Source organism: Siphateles boraxobius, unplaced genomic scaffold (assembly GCF_051911475.1).
Source record: "Siphateles boraxobius isolate OS27281-9 unplaced genomic scaffold, OSU_SipBor_1 312, whole genome shotgun sequence".
Lineage (NCBI taxonomy): Eukaryota > Metazoa > Chordata > Actinopteri > Cypriniformes > Leuciscidae > Siphateles > Siphateles boraxobius.
The window spans coordinates 50,001-55,000 of record NW_027508934.1 but is presented as its reverse complement, the minus strand read 5'-3'; the positions used below and the strand labels follow the sequence as shown (position 1 = coordinate 55,000).

The following is a 5,000-nucleotide window of genomic DNA, read 5'->3' as shown; positions in this document are numbered from 1 at the left end:
CTCTGAGATTCTTCAGAGAGCATGAAAGAGTTTGAGTTTTTTCAAAAGTTCTTCTTAGTTTAAAAAAAAGACTCACTGAGCTTCTTCAGAAAGCCTTTAAAAGTCTCTGAGATTCTTCAGAGAGCATGAAAGAGTTTGAGTTTTTTCAAAAGTTCTTCTTAGTTTAAAAAAAAGAGTCCCTGAGCTTCTTCAGAAAGCCTTTAAAAGTCTCTGAGATTCTTCAGAGAGCATGAAAGAGTTTGAGTTTTTTCAAAAGTTCTTCTTAGTTTAAAAAAAAGACTCACTGAGCTTCTTCAGAAAGCCTTTAAAAGTCTCTGAGATTCTTCAGAGAGCATGAAAGAGTTTGAGTTTTTTCAAAAGTTCTTCTTACTAAAAAAAAAAGACTCACTGAGCTTCTTCAGAAAGCCTTTAAAAGTCTCTGAGATTCTTCAGAGAGCATGAAAGAGTTTGAGTTTTTTCAAAAGTTCTTCTTAGTTTAAAAAAAAGAGTCCCTGAGCTTCTTCAGAAAGCCTTTAAAAGTCTCTGAGATTCTTCAGAGAGCATGAAAGAGTTTGAGTTTTTTCAAAAGTTCTTCTTAGTTTAAAAAAAAGACTCACTGAGCTTCTTCAGAAAGCCTTTAAAAGTCTCTGAGATTCTTCAGAGAGCATGAAAGAGTTTGAGTTTTTTCAAAAGTTCTTCTTAGTTTAAAAAAAAGAGTCCCTGAGCTTCTTCAGAAAGCCTGTAAAAGTCTCTGAGATTCTTCAGAGAGCATGAAAGAGTTTGAGTTTTTTCAAAAGTTCTTCTTAGTTTAAAAAAAAGACTCACTGAGCTTCTTCAGAAAGCCTTTAAAAGTCTCTGAGATTCTTCAGAGAGCATGAAAGAGTTTGAGTTTTTTCAAAAGTTCTTCTTAGTTTAAAAAAAAGAGTCCCTGAGCTTCTTCAGAAAGCCTTTAAAAGTCTCTGAGATTCTTCAGAGAGCATGAAAGAGTTTGAGTTTTTTCAAAAGTTCTTCTTAGTTTAAAAAAAAGACTCACTGAGCTTCTTCAGAAAGCCTTTAAAAGTCTCTGAGATTCTTCAGAGAGCATGAAAGAGTTTGAGTTTTTTCAAAAGTTATTCTTAGTTTTCTTCATTAATGGTCTAACCTTTTAAATTGCCCAATTTTGGCAGCAGTTTTCGCTTACGGCCATACCACCTTGGTCACGCCCGATCTCGTCTGATCTCGGAAGCTAAGCAGGGTCGGGCCTGGTTAGTGCTTGGATGGGAGACCGCCTGGGAATACCAGGTGCTGTAAGCTTTTTTAAAAAAAAAAAAAAAAAAAAGAGTCCCTGAGCTTCTTCAGAAAGCCTTTAAAAGTCTCTGAGATTCTTCAGAGAGCATGAAAGAGTTTGAGTTTTTTCAAAAGTTCTTCTTACTTAAAAAAAAGACTCACTGAGCTTCTTCAGAAAGCCTTTAAAAGTCTCTGAGATTCTTCAGAGAGCATGAAAGAGTTTGAGTTTTTTCAAAAGTTCTTCTTAGTTTAAAAAAAAGACTCCCTGAGCTTCTTCAGAAAGCCTTTAAAAGTCTCTGAGATTCTTCAGAGAGCATGAAAGAGTTTGAGTTTTTTCAAAAGTTCTTCTTAGTTTAAAAAAAAGACTCACTGAGCTTCTTCAGAAAGCCTTTAAAAGTCTCTGAGATTCTTCAGAGAGCATGAAAGAGTTTGAGTTTTTTCAAAAGTTATTCTTAGTTTTCTTCATTAATGGTCTAACCTTTTAAATTGCCCAATTTTGGCAGCAGTTTTCGCTTACGGCCATACCACCTTGGTCACGCCCGATCTCGTCTGATCTCGGAAGCTAAGCAGGGTCGGGCCTGGTTAGTGCTTGGATGGGAGACCGCCTGGGAATACCAGGTGCTGTAAGCTTTTTAAAAAAAAAAAAAAAAAAAAAGAGTCCCTGAGCTTCTTCAGAAAGCCTTTAAAAGTCTCTGAGATTCTTCAGAGAGCATGAAAGAGTTTGAGTTTTTTCAAAAGTTCTTCTTACTAAAAAAAAAAGACTCACTGAGCTTCTTCAGAAAGCCTTTAAAAGTCTCTGAGATTCTTCAGAGAGCATGAAAGAGTTTGAGTTTTTTCAAAAGTTCTTCTTAGTTTAAAAAAAAGAGTCCCTGAGCTTCTTCAGAAAGCCTTTAAAAGTCTCTGAGATTCTTCAGAGAGCATGAAAGAGTTTGAGTTTTTTCAAAAGTTCTTCTTAGTTTAAAAAAAAGACTCACTGAGCTTCTTCAGAAAGCCTTTAAAAGTCTCTGAGATTCTTCAGAGAGCATGAAAGAGTTTGAGTTTTTTCAAAAGTTCTTCTTAGTTTAAAAAAAAGAGTCCCTGAGCTTCTTCAGAAAGCCTTTAAAAGTCTCTGAGATTCTTCAGAGAGCATGAAAGAGTTTGAGTTTTTTCAAAAGTTCTTCTTAGTTTAAAAAAAAGACTCACTGAGCTTCTTCAGAAAGCCTTTAAAAGTCTCTGAGATTCTTCAGAGAGCATGAAAGAGTTTGAGTTTTTTCAAAAGTTCTTCTTACTAAAAAAAAAGACTCACTGAGCTTCTTCAGAAAGCCTTTAAAAGTCTCTGAGATTCTTCAGAGAGCATGAAAGAGTTTGAGTTTTTTCAAAAGTTCTTCTTAGTTTAAAAAAAAGAGTCCCTGAGCTTCTTCAGAAAGCCTTTAAAAGTCTCTGAGATTCTTCAGAGAGCATGAAAGAGTTTGAGTTTTTTCAAAAGTTCTTCTTAGTTTAAAAAAAAGACTCACTGAGCTTCTTCAGAAAGCCTTTAAAAGTCTCTGAGATTCTTCAGAGAGCATGAAAGAGTTTGAGTTTTTTCAAAAGTTCTTCTTAGTTTAAAAAAAAGAGTCCCTGAGCTTCTTCAGAAAGCCTGTAAAAGTCTCTGAGATTCTTCAGAGAGCATGAAAGAGTTTGAGTTTTTTCAAAAGTTCTTCTTAGTTTAAAAAAAAGACTCACTGAGCTTCTTCAGAAAGCCTTTAAAAGTCTCTGAGATTCTTCAGAGAGCATGAAAGAGTTTGAGTTTTTTCAAAAGTTCTTCTTAGTTTAAAAAAAAGAGTCCCTGAGCTTCTTCAGAAAGCCTTTAAAAGTCTCTGAGATTCTTCAGAGAGCATGAAAGAGTTTGAGTTTTTTCAAAAGTTCTTCTTAGTTTAAAAAAAAGACTCACTGAGCTTCTTCAGAAAGCCTTTAAAAGTCTCTGAGATTCTTCAGAGAGCATGAAAGAGTTTGAGTTTTTTCAAAAGTTCTTCTTAGTTTAAAAAAAAGAGTCCCTGAGCTTCTTCAGAAAGCCTTTAAAAGTCTCTGAGATTCTTCAGAGAGCATGAAAGAGTTTGAGTTTTTTCAAAAGTTCTTCTTAGTTTAAAAAAAAGACTCACTGAGCTTCTTCAGAAAGCCTTTAAAAGTCTCTGAGATTCTTCAGAGAGCATGAAAGAGTTTGAGTTTTTTCAAAAGTTCTTCTTAGTTTTCTTCATTAATGGTCTAACCTTTTAAATTGCCCAATTTTGGCAGCAGTTTTCGCTTACGGCCATACCACCTTGGTCATGCCCGATCTCGTCTGATCTGGGAAGCTAAGCAGGTTCGGGCCTGGTTAGTACTTGGATGGGAGACCGCCTGGGAATACCAGGTGCTGTAAGCTTTTTTGATTTAAAAAAAAAAAAAAAAAAAAAGAGTCCCTGAGCTTCTTCAGAAAGCCTTTAAAAGTCTCTGAGATTCTTCAGAGAGCATGAAAGAGTTTGAGTTTTTTCAAAAGTTCTTCTTACTAAAAAAAAAGACTCACTGAGCTTCTTCAGAAAGCCTTTAAAAGTCTCTGAGATTCTTCAGAGAGCATGAAAGAGTTTGAGTTTTTTCAAAAGTTCTTCTTAGTTTAAAAAAAAGAGTCCCTGAGCTTCTTCAGAAAGCCTTTAAAAGTCTCTGAGATTCTTCAGAGAGCATGAAAGAGTTTGAGTTTTTTCAAAAGTTCTTCTTAGTTTAAAAAAAAGACTCACTGAGCTTCTTCAGAAAGCCTTTAAAAGTCTCTGAGATTCTTCAGAGAGCATGAAAGAGTTTGAGTTTTTTCAAAAGTTCTTCTTAGTTTAAAAAAAAGAGTCCCTGAGCTTCTTCAGAAAGCCTTTAAAAGTCTCTGAGATTCTTCAGAGAGCATGAAAGAGTTTGAGTTTTTTCAAAAGTTCTTCTTAGTTTAAAAAAAAGACTCACTGAGCTTCTTCAGAAAGCCTTTAAAAGTCTCTGAGATTCTTCAGAGAGCATGAAAGAGTTTGAGTTTTTTCAAAAGTTCTTCTTACTAAAAAAAAAGACTCACTGAGCTTCTTCAGAAAGCCTTTAAAAGTCTCTGAGATTCTTCAGAGAGCATGAAAGAGTTTGAGTTTTTTCAAAAGTTCTTCTTAGTTTAAAAAAAAGAGTCCCTGAGCTTCTTCAGAAAGCCTTTAAAAGTCTCTGAGATTCTTCAGAGAGCATGAAAGAGTTTTAGTTTTTTCAAAAGTTCTTCTTAGTTTAAAAAAAAGACTCACTGAGCTTCTTCAGAAAGCCTTTAAAAGTCTCTGAGATTCTTCAGAGAGCATGAAAGAGTTTGAGTTTTTTCAAAAGTTCTTCTTAGTTTAAAAAAAAGAGTCCCTGAGCTTCTTCAGAAAGCCTTTAAAAGTCTCTGAGATTCTTCAGAGAGCATGAAAGAGTTTGAGTTTTTTCAAAAGTTCTTCTTAGTTTAAAAAAAAGAGTCCCTGAGCTTCTTCAGAAAGCCTTTAAAAGTCTCTGAGATTCTTCAGAGAGCATGAAAGAGTTTGAGTTTTTTCAAAAGTTCTTCTTAGTTTAAAAAAAAGACTCACTGAGCTTCTTCAGAAAGCCTTTAAAAGTCTCTGAGATTCTTCAGAGAGCATGAAAGAGTTTGAGTTTTTTCAAAAGTTCTTCTTACTAAAAAAAAAGACTCACTGAGCTTCTTCAGAAAGCCTTTAAAAGTCTCTGAGATTCTTCAGAGAGCATGAAAGAGTTTGAGTTTTTTCAAAAGTTCTTCTTAGTTTAAAAAA

General features: G+C 34.6%; 3 non-coding genes across 3 annotated transcripts; all 3 read left to right on the top strand.

Annotated features, from left to right (window-relative positions):
- The first annotated feature begins 1,153 nt into the window (after window positions 1–1,153).
- On the top strand, window positions 1,154–1,272 carry LOC143697629 (5S ribosomal RNA). Its single transcript, XR_013186653.1, has one exon. It is a non-coding gene; the product is annotated as a 5S ribosomal RNA (ribosomal RNA).
- Window positions 1,273–1,756: 484 nt separating this feature from the next.
- On the top strand, window positions 1,757–1,875 carry LOC143697628 (5S ribosomal RNA). Its single transcript, XR_013186652.1, has one exon. It is a non-coding gene; the product is annotated as a 5S ribosomal RNA (ribosomal RNA).
- A 1,628-nt stretch (window positions 1,876–3,503) lies between these two features.
- On the top strand, window positions 3,504–3,622 carry LOC143697825 (5S ribosomal RNA). Its single transcript, XR_013186841.1, has one exon. It is a non-coding gene; the product is annotated as a 5S ribosomal RNA (ribosomal RNA).
- Window positions 3,623–5,000: the final 1,378 nt, after the last annotated feature.